The sequence below is a fragment of the Triticum aestivum genome, chromosome 7A, assembly GCF_018294505.1.
Source record: "Triticum aestivum cultivar Chinese Spring chromosome 7A, IWGSC CS RefSeq v2.1, whole genome shotgun sequence".
Taxonomy (NCBI): Eukaryota; Viridiplantae; Streptophyta; class Magnoliopsida; order Poales; family Poaceae; genus Triticum; species Triticum aestivum.
In genome coordinates this window covers 158,808,181-158,825,341 of record NC_057812.1, presented here as the reverse complement: position 1 = coordinate 158,825,341, position 17,161 = coordinate 158,808,181, and positions in this window count along the sequence as shown.

Genomic DNA, 17,161 nt, shown 5'->3' with positions numbered 1-17,161 from the left:
GGTTTTCTTTTCTCTTGCCAAGTGGATGGACAAGAATGCCTAAGAACCTCCTCTAGCTATCTATGCTTTTCTCGTCTCAAACTCTATTCATGCTACATCATAAAATTTGATCAAGTCAGATTCGAACCACTCTGTGTGAGGAGCACTCGGAGTCCCCGATTCGTCATAGACTTAAACTTCCAAAACTTCTTTGTGATTCTCGATCTGACCGATATCTCCTTTTCGGTCTTACCGAGATCATCAAGTCGATCTATGTTTTCGATCTCGGTGCAACCGATTTGAACCATTTGGTTCACACCGAGTTGCAATAATTGTATACAGTTTTGCATCTCGGTGCCACCGAGTTGTTCCACTCGGTCACACCGACAGGGTCGGGCTATATATAGACACGGGCAAAAAATTGGAAATTTCTCCGAACTCCTTCGCCCGCGCGATAGCTCGCTCTGCCTACGTGGTCTCGGGATCGTCTTCTCGCCGCCAGCCACCTCCAGTCGCTGGTCTCCATCGCCGTCAACGGAATTCAACCCCGCCGTTGCCGCCGTAGCGAGTCTCCGCCGAACTAGGGTATGGACTCGATCTTTGTGCTATTCCCCATCTGATTCCTAGCACATTGTGATCTTATTGATTCTAGCCACGATTGAAACACTCCTATCCAGTCAATGCAATTCGTAGAATAGGTTTGATTTGAAAATTTTAGGGTTAGGTTTCCGCCGAAACCATCTCGGACCCACCGAGTTGAAAAACTCGGTCCCACCAATTTGGCTCATGCCATTGCACAAGTGAGACTCGGTCTGACCGAGAATTACTAATCGGTGTGACCGATTTTGGAACTTTGTGAAACCCTAACAGTCTCGGTGCCACCGAACTGTGACTCGGTCTGACCGAGTTCACTAGTTTGGGTTCCAAAACTATTTCGGTATCACCGAGTTTAAAAATCGGTAGATCCGAAATGATTTTTGTGGGAAACTAAAACTAAGATTTTGAATCATTCTTTTGCAAAAATCTCTGCATTTTGTGATGCTCATCTACTCTACCTCATCTATAAACTCTTCACAGGGTTAGCAGTCAGTTTTTACATCATGTCTGATCAGAGTGACAGCCAGAACATGTCAGAAGAGAAAGTGCACATGAGTGAGGGCACTAGTCCCTCCAGTTCTTTAGATGAAGGCAGCAGGAGCACCCCTAGCAATTTGCCAAAAGCTGCCACCAGACAAAGAAAGAAGAGAACCTCAGACTCAGAGGATGAGGATTATGTGGCAGAGGAAGAGGAAGCTACTTCCAAGAAAGTAGTGCTCAAGAAGGAGTATGGCTCAGCATAGAGCACAAAGCCAGGCTTGAAAGTCAAAAGGCCAGCAGGTAGGCAGCCTATGCCAAAGGCCAGAGCTTCAACTCAGATTCCTGAAAAGCCTGCACCCAAAGGGCCAGTTGCTGCTGAAGGGAAGAAGGAAAGGAAAAGGGGCAGATGGTGCAAGAAAGTTGATCCAATGGCTGAGTTTGAAAAGCATTCTTCTAAAGAAGATGAAGAAGAAGAGGTTGCTGAACCAGCACCTAACGCACCAAAGCTTATGGGTGATGCTATAAAATCAGGGGCTACTGCATCCAAGCCCAAAGAAGCACCCAAAGCTACCTCCAAGGCCAAGTCAGCTCCAAAGAGAAATACAAGGAGCATACCAGCTGCTGAAAAGAACAAGGCCCCAGTGCCTGACATTGCTGAAGAAGAAGAAGGTCAAGTTCTGAGAAAGCTTAAGCCCAAGATTCCAGACCACAATGATGCTCATCCTGTGGCTGAGAACATGAAAATCAGAAAAGACTCAGGGTTAAGAAAGTGGAGAGAAGCAGATCCATATGCTTCAAGGAGAAGAACTGCTGTTGACTACAGGTTCCACACAAAGGAACAACATGACTTCTAATAGACAGTTTTGCTTGATAAGAAGCCTATCGTTTGTGACATGAGGTGGGTCGACTGGACCTACATCAAGGACAATGAGCAGCACTATCCTGGAGTGCAAGACAGCTTCAAGGGTTGTGGAGTTGCTGACTTTGTTGGGCAGAAGCTCACAAAGTGGAATGAAGAGCTGATCATGCAATTATACTCCACAGCACACTTCTACCCAGATGGAAGGATAACATGGATGTCTGAAGGTACAAGGTACCAATCAACTGTTGAGGAATGGGCAAAATTGATCAATGCCCCAGAGGAAAATGAAGATGACTTGGATGTCTATGCCAAGAAAAAGATGGATCATAACTCAATGGCAAATATGTACAAGGAGATTCCAGTAGATGATCTTGACACTCACCAGCTTGGGTCCGTAAAACACTTGTTGTCAGGACTGCCTACGATCAACTGGATCCTTAGGCACACACTCTTGCCCAAGTCTAGAGATCACAGAATGATCAGAGGTCATGCCATTAACTTGCTACATATATTTGATGTGCCTCAGAAATTCAAGGTCATGAGCCTCATAGTAGAGACTATCAAGAGGACTGCAGCAGATCAGAAGAGGAGCTGTGGTTATGCCCCTCAGATCCAAGTGTTGATTAACTCAAAGATGGGCACAGACACATACTTGTTGGACAAGGAACACTTGCCTATTCATCTAGATTTCAAGGACAATCAAGTTGTGATGAATGAGAATGAACCATCATCAGCTCAAGCTCAAGCAAAGAAGGAGAAGGCAAGGAAGGAGAAAGCTGCCAAGATGCCAACTCAAGAGGAGGCATCTGAGTATTTCTTGAAAACCAAGCAGGAGCAGCTTAGTTACTTGATTGCATCTACACTGAGGATTGAGAAAGGACTGGCCACCCTCACTCAGAATCAGGAGAGCTTAGAGAGAATCGTGGAACAAAAGTTCTATGACTTGGATGTAAAAGTAACAGAGATTCAGTCTGAAGTGGAGCAACTTCAAGATGACATGCAGGAGAGGAAAGGGAAGACTACAACTGATGCATTTGCTAGAGTGCCACGAGCTCAGAGGTCAACTGCAGTGCCAGTTCCTAACACCAGAGCCACCACCTCAGCCCCAGCTACAGCACCAACTCAACCAGCTCCAGCATTCACCTCAGCTCCAGCTCCAACCACTTCTACAGAAGCCTTCATCCTTGGAGTGATCTAGACTCCACCACCACCAGAAGATCAAGCCTGAGAGTCGATCTAGCACTATGCATTTTCTAGGAACTTTTTGGTAACTTGTTGCCAAAGGGGGAGAAAAATGTATAGATCATAGGCTTCGAGAGAGAGAGAGTGTGTTGCCTTTATTCTCTCTTGCTTTATTTGGTGGTTTTTCAAACTTTATTTGCTTTTGGTTGAGATACTATGATATGCTTGTGAGACATTGATGATCATGTGTTTGATCATAAGCTACACTTATGCATGCTTGATATTATCCTATCTATCTTATGTGATCATTCACTTTTCTTGGTGATGAGTGCATGTATTCAATTCTTATCATTTTGAGCGCTCCACCAAGATGTATGTGACATGGAAGAGTAACCTATGATTCTAACTCTTTGTGCATTTGCAGTCCAAAGCAAATTTTAAAACATGCACAAATTTAGGGGGAGCTCTTGCTTTTCACATACTTCTCAAAGCGACGATGTTCTAAAATCTTATTATCATTTATCGAAGCTTTGATCTATATGTTGTCATCAATTACCAAAAAGGGGGAGATTGAAAGTGCAACTATCCCTAGGTGGTTTTGGTAATTTATAACAACATATAGCTCATTGAGCTAATGCTATTCCAAGATGATTATTTCCGGAAAGCTCAATGATTGGGATGGCATGGATGATGAAAGTGGATCCCTCAAAATGCTAAGGACAAAGGATTGGCTCAAGCTCAAAAGCTCAAGACTCTTCATTTTATATTTTAGTGATCCAAGATCACATTGAGTCTTTAGGAAAAGCCAATACTATCAAGGAGGGATGAGGTGTTGCTTAATGAGCCTCTTGCTTCATGTGCTTAGTGATATGCTCCAAAACCCTCAGCTACTTTCCCACATCCACACTTGACCTAAACCCAAAGCCAAACTCGGATCTACCGATTCTTTCAATCCGGCGCCACCGAGTTTCACATGTCATAACCACTGCCAAACCCTAAGCAAATTGGTTCTACCGATAGGGATCTCGGTCTCACCGAGATGGGATTGCAATTTCTCTGTTTCCTTTTCGTAACTTTTCGGTCTCACCGAAAGAGCGGATCGGTCCCACCGAGATTGCAATGTAAACTCTCTGTTTCCTTTTTGTAACATTTCGGTCTCACCGAAAGAGCAAATCGGTCCCACCGAGTTTACCTGACCAACTCTCTGGTTAGCTTATTACCAAATCGGTCTCACTGAGTTTGTGTAATCGGTCTCACCGAGATTACGTTATGCCCTAACCCTAACCATATCGGTCCTACCGAGTTGCATGTCAGTCCCACCAAAAATCACTAACGGTCACTAGGTTTACTAAGTCGGTCCGACCGAGTTTGTTGATTCGGTCCCACCGAGATTGGTAAATTGTGTGTAACGGTTAGATTTTGTGTGGAGGCTATATATACCCCTCCACCTCCTCTTCACTCGTGGAGAGAGCCATCAGAACACATCTACACTTCCAACTCACATGTTCTGAGAAAGAACCACCTACCCTTGTGTTGAGCTCAAGATATTCCATTCCTACCATATGAATCTTGATCTCTAGCCTTCCCCAAGTTGCTTTCCACTCAAATCTTCTTTCCACCAGATCCAAATCCTATGAGAGAGAGTTGAGTGTTGGGGAGACTATCATTTGAAGCACAAGAGCAAGGAATTCATCATCAACACACCATTTGTTACTTCTTGGAGAGTGGTGTCTCCTAGATTGGCTAGGTGTCACTTGGGAGCCTCCGACAAGATTGTGGAGTTGAACCAAGGAGTTTGTAAGGGCAAGGAGATCGCCTACTTCGTGAAGATCTACCGCTAGTGAGGCAAGTCCTTCGTGGGCGACGGCCATGGTGGGATAGACAAGGTTGCTTCTTCGTGGACCCTTCGTGGGTGGAGCCCTCCGTGGACTCGTGCAACCGTTACCCTTCGTGGGTTGAAGTCTCCATCAACGTGGATGTAGGATAGCACCACCTATCCGAACCACGCCAAAAACATCTGTGTCTCCAATTGCATTTGAATTCTCCAAACCCTTCCCTTTACATTCTTGCAAGTTGCATGCTTTACTTTCCGCTGCCTATATACTCTTTGCATGCTTGCTTGAATTGTGTGATGATTGCTTGACTTGTCCTAAAGTAGCTAAAATCTGCCAAACTATAAAATTGGGAAAAGGTTAAGTTTTTATTGGTCAAGTAGTCTAATCACCGCCCCCCTCTAGACATACTTCAAGGTCCTACAACTGGCCAGGGCATCCCTCTACTCACCCACACCCCCTGTTATTCTGCGGCGACGGCAGCCTCACACTGCAGCCGAACCGGTGAACCCTCATACTCCTCTCCGCGCGGGCTTCTACTGCTGCGTCTTCCCTGGCTCCGCGTCGTCCACTTCCTAGGCCTCGCCATCATCCACTGCCGTGGTGCTCTCGGCGCGGCATGGTCAATGTGGTCAACGACCGACTTCCATCGGAAGAGTATTGTACGTGGAGAGGCTGATAGCTGGGTCCACGGCAGCCGCAAGGAAGTGCCTCCTTATTATGCGGAAAATAATTATTCCTCCACCTGACAGCAGGGACCCACCGGACGGGCCACTAGTATTTCGCGAAAAAAACGTTTCCCCCTGACTACTGGGACCCACAGTACGGGCCACCGTATTTTGTGAAAAAAACATTCCCCCCGCTGTCAGCTCGGACCCACCGGAAGTGCCTCCTTATTACGCACAAAAAAAATACCCCCATGCTAGCTGGGACCCACCTTGGTGGGAGGCTGACTTGTGGGCCTACTAAGTTGACTGGGACGGAGGCCTTTGTCAACTTTATCAATATATGAACGATTGTAGCTCCAGTGACTGTACGATGTCCATCCAACGGCCGTAGTGCTTCTTCAACCTCTGGTCTTCTTGCTCCAGCCGCCCAAAGCAGCGCCGGTCGTGCCGCCTGCTCCTGCTGCCCGTGGCCGGCTGTGATGCCGCAGAGGCCTCACCGCCCCTACTACTCCCACCGCTGGCCAGGCCATCCCTCTACGCACCCACACCCCCTGTTATTCTGCGGCGACGACAGCCTCACACCGTAGCCGAACGAGTGAACCCTCATACTCCTCTACACGTGGGCACCCACTGCCACGTCTTCCCTGGCTCCACGTCGTCCCCTTCCTAGGCCTCGCCGTCGTCCACCGCCCTAGTGCTCTCGGCGCGGCGTGGTCAATGTGGTCAAGGAATGGCTTCCATCGGACATGGACTATACATGGAGAGGCTGACAGCTGGGTCCACGGCCGCAGCAAGGAAGTGCCTCCTTATTACGCGCAAAATAATTATTCCTCCACCTGACAGTGGGGACCCACTGGACGGGCCATCGTATTTCACGAAATTTTTTCCCCCTGACTGTTGGGACCCACCAGCTAAATCTTCACACGCAAGGAAGTGTGTCCGAAAAAAGAAACGATTCGCCCCCTGACTGCTGGGACCCACCAGCTACATCTTCGCACGCAAGGAAGTGCGTTCGAAAAAAATGATTCGCCCCCCTGACTGTTGGGACCCACCAGCTACATCTTCGCACGCAAGGAAGTGCGTCCGGGACAAAAATAACAAAACGATTCCCCCTGAGGGAGTCCTGGATTAGGGGGTATCCAGATAGCCGGACTGTTGGACTATGAAGATACAAGATTGAAGACTTCGTCCCGTGTCCGGATAGGACTTTCCTTGGCGTGGAAGGCAAGCTTGGCAATACGGATATGTAGATCTCCTTCCTTGTAACCGACTCTGTGTAACCCTAGCCCCCTCCGGTGTCTATATAAACCGGAGGGTTTAGTCCGTAGTACCAAGAACAACAACAATCATACCATAGGCTAGCTTCTAGGGTTTAGCCTCTCCGATCTCACGGTAGATCAACTCTTGTAATACCCATATCATCAATATTAATCAAGCAGGAGTAGGGTTTTACCTCCATCGAGAGGGCCCCCGCAAACAAAGCGTCTACGCGGATGACGAAGAAATTCGCTGCCCACCCACCACCCACTTAGTAGCCACTGTCGATGATTTGACCGACATGCTCGACTCCGAAGACATCGACGGTATGGACGACGATGCAGTAGACGAACAGGAACCACTGCCCACAGGGCACTGGATAGCCACCTCATCCTATGATGTATACATGGTGGACACACCCAAAGAAAATGACGACGAGGACGCAACGAAGGATCGTTCCCTTGAAAAGCAGTCAAAGCGGCGGCATAAGAGCCACCCCAAACCCCGCCTCGACAGAAAAAGCGGGCTTATAGGCCCAGCAATAGAGCAGGGTGAGCCAGTGGACGATGAAAACGGCATTGAACAACCGTCCGACGATGGCAACACGGAGAATCGAACCGAACAAACCGTCTCCGGCGAAGATAACAGTCCAGAAGACATCACGCCGGATATGCTCCTGGAGCAGAAGAGCCTCCATAAAAGGCTCGTCGCCACTGCGCAGAGCCTGAAAAAGCAGAAGCAGAAGCTCAATACTGCAGAAGATGCACTCCGAATCAGATGGAGTAAAGTACTCAACACCGCAGATAAGTACGGCGGCAGCCGCCACACGAAGAGCTACCCGAAGCGAAGGCTACTACCGGAATTCGATGAGGAGGCCTTAGAGCCCCCACAATCAAAAAACAAAACAGCCATCCGGTCGGATAGGCGACCTCATGGCCAACATAGAGCGGTAAACGACACCGCACACAAGCCAGTACGCGATCCACACGAGAACTCGCACCAAAAGGATGGCCCAACTAGATCCATCTACGGGCCAAGAAAGCGCGCTCAAACACGCAATGCAATACAACAAAATTCCGAACACCATGGCACACCCAAGTACAGGGGTGCCGCACACCCCCTGTGTTTCACCGATGAGGTGCTGGACCATGAATTTCCAGAGGGATTCAAACCCGTAAACATAGAGGCATATGACGGAATGACAGACCCTGGGGTCTGGATTGAGGACTATATCCTCCATATCCACATGGCTAGAGGAGACGATCTCCACGCCATCAAGTACTTACCCCTCAAGCTCAAAGGGCCAGCCCGGCATTGGCTTAAAGGCCTTTCCGAAAACACCATTGGAAGTTGGGAAGAGCTCAAGGACGCTTTTCGGGCAAATTTTCAAGGGACCTATGTCCGACCACCGGATGCAGACGATTTAAGTCATATAACTCAACAGCCCGGAGAGTCAGCCCGAAAACTTTGGAACATGGTTCTTACTAAGAAGAATCAAATAGTAGACTGTCCGGACGCCGAAGCCTTAGCAGCTTTCAAACACAGCGTTCGAGACGAATGGCTCGCCAGACACCTCGGCCAAGAAAAGCCGAGAACAATGGCTGAATTAACAAGCCTCATGACCCGCTTTTGCGCGGGCGAGGACAGCTGGTTAGCCCGATGTAGCACTAGCGACCCAAGTACATCCGAAGTCAGGGACGGAAACAGGAAGCCACGACGCAGCACAAACAAGCGCCGGAATAAAGAAGACAACCCGAAGAGCATGGCGGTAAACGCCGGATTCAAAAGCTCTCAGCGGGGTCAGCAAAAGTTGCCTCTCAAAGGCAATAGGGACGAACTGTCCAGCCTAAACAAGATTCTAGACAAGATATGTCAAATCCACAGCACCCCTGATAAACCTGCAAATCATACCCATAGAGAATGTTGGGTCTTCAAGCAATCCGGCAAACTCAACGCCGAACACAAGGGGCTGGATACACCAAGCGAAGACGATGATGAACCCCGCAAACAAAGCACTGGGGAACAGAAGAAATTCCCACCAGAAGTCAAAACAGTAAACGTGTTACACGTGACAAAGGGGAGAAACAAAGCGGCACCCATAGAGATATGTGCCCCAGGGCCTATCACAACAGAGTTCCGCCACTGGTCGTCCACACCGATCACCTTCGACCATCGGGATTACTCTGCAAGTATCCGACACGCAGGATGGGCTGCCTTGGTGTTAGACCCGATAGTTGACGGATACCACTTTACACGAGTTCCGATGGACGGCGGCAGTAGTTTAAACCGGATATATCAGGACACAGTCCGAAAAATGGGGATGGACCCAACAAAAATTAGCCATAGCAATACTTCCCTTAAAGGAGTAACGCCAGGCCCAGAAGCCCATTGCACGGGCTCCCTCCTACTAGAGGTTATATTCGGCTTCCCCGATAACTTCCGTAGCGAAAAGCTAACCTTCCACATCGCTCCGTTTAAAAGTGGTTATCAAGCACTACTGGGACGCGAAGCTTTCGCTCGCTTTAATGCAATACCGCATTATGCGTCTCTCATGCTTAAGATGCCCGGTCCACGTGGCATCATTTCAGTAAAGGGAAATATTGAGCGCTCCTTGCACGCGGAAGACTGTGCGGCTGCCTTGGCAGCCACACACTAAACGGCCTCACCAACCAGAGCATCTAACAGGTCGTTAAGACCGCGGACACGGCTAGACGAGTCCGGCATAACAATATAATTGATAAAGGTTTGATGACTATACAAGGGGCTCCGCGGATGTAAACAAGCGACAATAAGGCTCAATTTTACCCATCTTGAATTATACTTTGTTTATTTAGTATAACATACATTTTGCATGACTACTTTTTCAACTAAGTTCCTCTCTTCTACATATGACCATCGTGCTACACCCATCCAGGATACGGCACAACAGAGACACAGGCGCAGACGTGCAGCAGGGACCCATTCCAAGGATTCTTTTTAGATTAAGACCCTGCGTAAACCTTTTTTACTGTCTCTTGTTGATACACATCCCCCGGATTCTCAGCACAACTGAGAAGGAGGCTGGCGCCTTGGCATGTGGCCACGTCAGAATATTGCACGTACCTGGACACCAGGGGCTTATTACAAAGGGCACTGTTCAGCCCGTTTAAAATCACAAAGACCGAATACCTTAGGGAGTGTTCGGCGTCGTGAGTTTCGCCTTATATGCATCAGCTCCGAATCATGTCTTTGGTCAAATGTGGGTTTGCCCGGCTCCTGTGTTTTGCTGCCTTACGTTCCGCTCTATTGGCTAAGCCGGCACCAGGAGAACTACTGCGATTGTGCCCCGGTTCAGCCAGGCGAGCACCTCAGTAGAGAAAGCCGAAAACTGACTATCATGATATAGCGTGAGACTGGTCAACCACTCGATGACCTAGCGGAATCTTCGGGATTCCTCCGCCTTAACAAAGGGCCGCTTCCCGGCCAGGCATGTACGTGCCCCGAATTCGGATGAGCGTGGAGCCACCAGGGGCTATATAGTAGCCCCACTGTCAAACTCCTATGGCTAAGTGAAAGTGATAAAGCATTATAGTCCGATTGCCTAGTTTGCTGCGCTATCACCTCCTTAATGGACCAAGACGTTGGATCAAGTGTGAATACGCGTCTTCTGCGAACACCCCCGCATTATATGCGTGGGGGCTGAAGCCGATGACTGCCATCTTTCAGGTTATATACATATATACATAAACGGCCGCACAGGAGGTATTATAATTCTTGCAGGCACAAGTATAAAATAGCCTTTACATTTCAGCAAAACATTGTTTTCAATGGGAATACATGTCATTAGAACATAATATTCTTCGAGCACTGCGCCTCTATTGAACGAGCGCCCTCAAGAACTTCTTGAAAGTAGTGCTCGGCAGGTACCCGGCTTTCGTCTGAATCTTGGGCTGCAACAACGGTGGCCTCCATCTCCGCCCAGTATGTCTTCACACGGGCAAGGGCCATCCGCGCACCCTCTACGCATGCCGACCTCTTCATCGCGTTGATATGTGGCACTGCACCAAGGAACTGCTGCACCAAGCTAAAATAACTGTTCGACTTTGGTCTTTCCGGCCATAGATGATCCGCGACATACCTCATGGCAAGTCCGGACAGCCTATTCAGCTCAGCCCATTCGGCCAGCCGATCAGTCAATGGAAGCGGACGCTCTGGATCGTTAAATTGTGACCAGAACAACTTTTCCACCTCGCAATCTTTTTGATCTCGGAAGTGGTCGGCCGCATCATCCGCACTCGCTGCTGAATCCAGATATTCGTCCGCAGAACTCCACAGCCGGTCCAAAGGAGCATATTTAGGATCTCTGAACTTCATCCGCAGCATAAAAGACTTCCCAGCCGCGATATCTCCGGCTTGACGCAGCTCCTCCTTCATCGCTCTCATTACAGAGCGAGTATCCTTGGCTGCCATCGTGGCCTTCTCCAGGTTTGTCCTCTTCGCTTGATCTTCCTTTTCAAGAAGCTTGCAACGGTCAGCGGCGTTCTTCAATTCCACAGCCATCTTGGCCATTTCCTCCTTGCTTTGGCAGTGAGCAGCCTGTTCGGCTTTCAACTCCTCGATTGCCTTTAGGGCAGCCGCATCGCTTTTTCTAGCTCGTTCCTTGGCTCTGGCAAGTTCTGCCCGCAGGTTCTCCACGGCCGCAGCTCCATCTGCATTAAACACACATGTTATAGATACTGGCATCATGCTCCTCTTACCATGTGTCTCCGGAGAAATCACATACCTTGTGCCTCGTCAAGCCGCTTGTTGACAAGCACGATGTTGGCATCTGCCACCTCAAGTTGCCGCTTTAACTTAGCAAATTTAGCAGTCTGGCTGGCCACCGGACACTTCGCCACCTGCACATGAAGGCGGCAAAATTATACCTGGGACTATGATCCTCTGCGTGCCGTCGTCTACGACAACACCCAGAGTGTCAGGGGCTACTATCTATACAGGGCGCATCTTAAACATATGCGGTACTGTCAAAAAGGTGCATCACTTCGCGTACCTCAAAACCCGTCAGTAGACTCATGACAGCTTCATGCAACCCGCTTTCTGCGGACGAAATCCTTTCAACTACCGTACCCATTAACGTGCGGTGCTCCTCTGAGATAACTGCTCGCCCTAGCAGATCCCTCAGCACGTCTGACCGCACACCAGGCGGTGCCGAACTCTTTTGATTGCTCTTTTCAAAAGCCGGATTCTGAGGGCTTCGGGTGGCCATATGACTACCTTCTGGCCTTGCCGGATCAGGAGAAACCCTCCGCAACGACACTTCGGGGTCGCCCGCCCCATGAGGCGGTATGGCAGGGGGAGGCGTTCTGCTCTCTATCATCTCCAAAAGAAGACCCCCCGAAGACGAGCTCTGCTGGGAAGGGCTAAGATCCGAACTGCAAAGATAAAGGCTTCGGTTATTTTCCTCAAAGGTAAAGCAAGGTTCTCTCTCATTATTAAGTACCCTTTACTTACAACTCGGTAGAGGGCTGATCCCCTTGAGGGCATAGTGCGGCCGGGGTATCCCCCGGTGCAGGACCCTCTGGCGAAGATTTCTTCCCCCGTTTTGAGACCATTGTCTCCGGGTCCTCAGAGGCGGTCCTCTTCTTTCCCTAGGGAGAGGAAGTTTCGATTCCCCCCTTCCGGCTAACCTCCTCCTCAGAGGCGGTAGCTTCCTTGTTTCCCCCTTTATCTTCTGCCGAAGGCGCTGGATAAGGCACGATCTCCAGCATCCTGGTTAACACAGGGTCTGGTGAGGTCTCAGGGAGGGGGGTCGGACACCTGATCAACTTTTCCTTCGCTATCCACTCCTGGTTAGAGAGTGGCTTTTTTAAAGGGCGATGTTGCGATAAATAAGCAGATGGAGTGTTCAGATGCGGGGCTACTTACTTGAGTATCCGGACGATTGCAGCTCAGACCTGCATCCTCAATGGAATCCTGACACATTGCTTGTGGTCCGAAGAACAATTTATACATCTCCACGGGCGTCATGCCAAGGAAATGTTGAAGAGCTCGCAGTCCCTCGGGGTTAAACTCCCACAGGCGGAGGGGGTGACATTTGCAGGGCAGGACTCGGCGAAGTAACATAACTTGCATCACCATGACCAGACTGACATTTCTCTCTAGGAGATCTCGGATGCGGCTCTGCAATACGGGCACATCCTTTACTGGCCCCCAGTCTAGCCCCTTGTTGACCCATGATGTTAGTCGTGGCGGGGGACCCGAGTGAAAGACGGGTGGAGCCACCCACTTGGTACCCCTGGGAGCCGTGATATAAAACCACTCCTTTTGCCATAGGCTGGGCTCCTCCTGGAAAGAGCCCTCGGGCCATGGGGCGTCAGCATTTTTGCTTATTGTAGCGCCTCCACACTCTGCGTGCTGCCCCTCGATCATCTTCGGCTCCACTTTGAAGGTCTTGAGCCACAGTCCGAAGTGAGGGGTAATGCGGAGGAAAGCTTCGCACACGGCGATGAACGATGAGATGTGGAGGATAGACTCTGGAGCTAAGTCGTGGAAGTCCAGCCCATAATATAACATGATCCCCCTCACGAAGGGATCCGGCGCGAAGCCTAGCCCTTGGAGGAAGTGAGATACGAACACGACGCTCTCACCGGGCTTAGGAGTGGGAATAACCTGCCCTTGAGCAGGCAGCCTATGCAGGATTTCGCCGGTCAAGTACCTGGCCTCCCTTAGCTTTATTATGTCTTCCTCCGTGACGGAGGAAGGCATCCATCAACCTTGAAGGTTGGATCCGGACATAATCGAAGGTCCGAAGCGCCTAAATCTGAAGCTTCGGGTGTCGGAACTCGAGGCGGGAGGCGGATTCGATTGAGATCGAAAGAAAAGAGTAAGGCCTTGGTCTCTTTATAAAGAGGTTGAATACCGAGAGCCCTCCTTATGACCGTTTGGGACTTACCTTCGATCGAGGGGACATACCAACGGGCACGATTGGGTTACCCGCATCCGCGTTGATGAGAATCCCGTAAATAAAGGGGACACAATCTCTGCTTTGACAAGACGTGCCAAGGAAACCACCTCGCGAAACACGCTGAGGTGGGGTGTAAAAAACGATTCGACTAAAGGCTTGGCTATGGTGTGGTGTCACGCTACGGAATACGTCAGCAGATTAGACTTGTGAAAATATTATTCTCTCTACGGTGGTATGTGGAACTTGTTTTGCAGAGCCGGACACGATCCTCGTGCTCAAAATCTTCTATGAAGTATTCGGAGGAGGAACCCGCCTTGCAATGCTGAAGACAATATGCGCGCCGGACTCATCGTCATTGAAGCCTGGTTCAGGGGATACTGAGGGAGTCCTGGATTAGGGGGTATCCGGATAGCCGGACTATAACCTTTGGCCGGACTATTGGACTATGAAGATACAAGATTGAAGACTTCGTCTCGTGTCCGGCTAGGACTTTCCTTGGCATGGAAGGCAAGCTTGGCAATACGGATATGTAGATCTCCTTCCTTGTAACTGACTCTGTGTAACCCTAGCCCCCTCTGGTGTCTATATAAACCGGAGGGTTTAGTCCGTAGGACCAAGAACAACAACAATCATACCATAGGCTAGCTTCTAGGGTTTAGCCTCTCCGATCTCGCGGTAGATCAACTCTTGTAATACCCATATCATCAATATTAATCAAGCAAGAGTAGGGTTTTACCTCCATCGAGAGGGCCCGAACCTGGGTAAAAACATAATTTCCCTTGTCTCCTGTTACCATCCGCCTAGACGCACAGTTCGGGACCCCCTACCTGAGATCCACCGGTTTTGACACCGACATCCCCCCTGATTGCTGGGACCCAGCAGCTACACCTTCGCACGCAAGGAAGTGCGTCCGGGCAAAAAAATTGATTTGCCCCCCTGACTGCTGGGACCCACCAGCTACATCTTCGCAGGCAAGGAAGTGCCTGACAGTCGGGACCCACCTAGTCGAAGCGTACGTAGCGTTGTCATTCTGGTCGCGAACGTGTACGTACATATATACTAGTCGATGTAGAGGCGCGCACGTGTCGTAGTAGAGGCGCGTACGTGTCGTAGTAGAGGCGCGCATGTAGCATGTACATGTATGTACAGCGGCCAGGGTGCAAGAAAGAAAATACAGCCACGTACGTACATACGGGCAGGGTCTCAAATGCCTACTCGCGCATACGTATGGCCAGGGCTCGTGTACATGGCTGGGTCGGAACGGAGAAACAACGCTGTCATCGTGTTCATGGGGAGGCAACGGAATGCGTCGTGTTCATGGGAAGGCAACGAAATGCGTCGTGTTCATGGGGAGGCAACAGAATGTGTCGTGTTCATTGGGAGGCAACGGAACGTGTGGGAGCCAACTGGCTGGGTCGGACCAGAATGCGTGGTCGTGTTCATCGGGAGGGCTTGGACGGAACAGGCGATGGAAACGAGGCCTGGCGTACCGCAAAACGGAGGAAACGGCCTTGTGTTCAACCGACCATGTTCGAAACGGGATCCTGTTCATCGGGAGGGGTCTGGCGTACCACAAAACGGAGGAAACGGACCTCCTATGGTCGAAATGGGGGTCCTGTTGATCGGGAGGGGTGGTGTACCACAAACGGATGAAACAGACCTCCTACGGTCGAAACGGGGGTCCTGTTGATCGGGAGGGGTGTGGCGTACCGCAAAACGGACGAAACGGACCTCCTACGGTCGAAACGGGGGTCGTGTTCATCGGGAGGGGTGTGGCGTACCGCAAAACGAGACTCCACGGGATACTGTTCATCTCCACCATCGACCTCCTCCAGCCTCCACGGGCTCCTATTCATCCAGCCTCCACCGCGCGCTACTCCACCGGCTACTATTCAACCACTCCTCCACGGGCACCCCTCCACCTTCTACTGTTCATCCAGCCCTACACACCACGGGGTCCTGTTCAACCACCCCTCCACGGGCACCCCTCCATCGTCTACTGTTCATCCAGCCCTCCACACCATGGGGTCCTATTCATCCAGAGGCAACGCCACCGCTCACTGTTCATCCAACCCCCCTGCAACACACACTGTTCATCCAATCGATCGGCTTCAGTTAGCAGCAGTAGCGAAGGAATCGCTCGATCGGGTTCAGTTAATAGCCATCGATCGATCGCTCGGGTTCAGTAATGCGTAGCCTGCAGTGCAATCGCTCGGGTTCAGTTAGAGCCAACGCCTTGCACACACGCGCGTACGTGTACGAGAGAAACACGCATCGCTCGGCCCCCGACCTCCCACCGAAACCGGGAACTCCCCGAAATTTTCCTCGCCCTCGCTTCTACCACAGTTTTTTCCGTCATAGACGTCCCAAAGAATGTCATGCAGCTGCGTCTCCGGCCCGCCCAGGACGAAAAGCCCATTTTCTGTCATGATTTTTTGTCATAGAAGTAGGAGCCCACCACATCTATGATGATACCGGGTTTTGTCACAATTATTGTCATAGAAGTGTCATATGCATGACAGAAAAAAATTTCGTTCGGCCCAAAATGTCACAGATGTGTCTTTTTTTGTAGTGGTTCTCCCTGAGTATGCACCATTGTGAAAGTTCTTCGTGCTGAGACACCATGTGATGATCGGGTGTGATAGGCTCTACATTCAAATACAACGGGTGCAAAACAGTTGCACACGCGAATACTCAGGTTAAACTTGACAAGCATAGCATATGCAGATATGGCCTCGGAACACTGAGACCGAAAGGTCGAGCGTGAATCATATAGTAGATATGATCAACATAGTGATGTTCACCATTGAAACTACTCCATCTCACGTGATGATCGGACATGGTTTAGTTGATTTGGATCACGTGATCACTTAGATGATTAGAGGAATGTCTATCTAAGTGGGAGTTCTTAAGTAATATGATTAATTGAACTTAAATTTATCATGAACTTAGTACCTGATAGTATTTTGCTTGTCTATGTTGATTGTAGATAGATGGCCCGTGTTGTTGTTCCGTTGAATTTTAATGCGTTCCTTGAGAAAGCAAAGTTGAAAGATGATGGTAGCAATTACACGGACTGGGTCCTTAACTTGAGGATTATCCTCATTGCTGCATGCTACCTCTTGAGCACTGCGTTGGATTTCCCCGAAGAGGAGAGGATGATGCAGCAAAGTAGCGTAAGTATTTCCCTCAGTTTTGAGAACCAAGGTATCAATCCAGTAGGAGGCTACGCGCAAGTCCCTCGTACCTACACAAAACAATAGCTCAACGCAACCAACGTGATTAGGGGTTGTCAATCCCTTCACGTTCACTTACGAGAGTGAGATATGATAGAGATGATAGATAATATTTTTGGTATTTT